Below are 464 nucleotides of genomic sequence, written 5' to 3'. Positions count from 1 at the left end.
TCACCTCTTTAGGGTGTGTTTTAATGATCGTACATAGCGACGCGTGCATGTGTGTAATAGGGAGGTTGGGGGGTTTTGGGGGGTGGGGGTGGGGGGGAAAATGGCAGTGCAGTACCTGTGGAGTGAGTGGCTCCACCACTAAGGGGCGGGAGTGTAGCAACAGAGAAACGGTAAGATGTGTATAAGTATGTATGCAAGTATGTGTATCTGCGTGCTATATTCTCGCGAGGTTTGCCGTACAGGCATGTGGGTGGGTGCTGCTGCTGCTGCTGCTGCAGGACCTCGTTCGGTTCATCGTCTGCTTGTAGGTGCCATACGGGGATAGGGGGGCGGATGGCCTTGTTCGACGGATATGATGATGTGTATCCGTAGATATGTCTGGTATCTGTCCTTCTGTCCTCATCCGCGGTTCGTCGTACCCCCTCCCCCCACACACACACCTACACACCTACACACCTCCCCAC

The 464-nt window shown here is 54.5% G+C and overlaps 1 protein-coding gene across 1 annotated transcript in view; it reads left to right on the top strand.

Annotated features, from left to right (window-relative positions):
* Positions 1-464, top strand: part of VOLCADRAFT_118148 (uncharacterized protein) — a gene marked incomplete at both ends in the record, with an annotated part of 19,356 nt that overhangs the window by 8,797 nt on the left and 10,095 nt on the right. The window lies entirely within an intron of this gene.

The sequence above is a fragment of the Volvox carteri genome, assembly GCF_000143455.1.
Source record: "Volvox carteri f. nagariensis unplaced genomic scaffold VOLCAscaffold_32, whole genome shotgun sequence".
NCBI classification, from domain to species: Eukaryota; Viridiplantae; Chlorophyta; class Chlorophyceae; order Chlamydomonadales; family Volvocaceae; genus Volvox; species Volvox carteri.
This window is presented reverse-complemented; position numbering and strand designations above follow the sequence as displayed.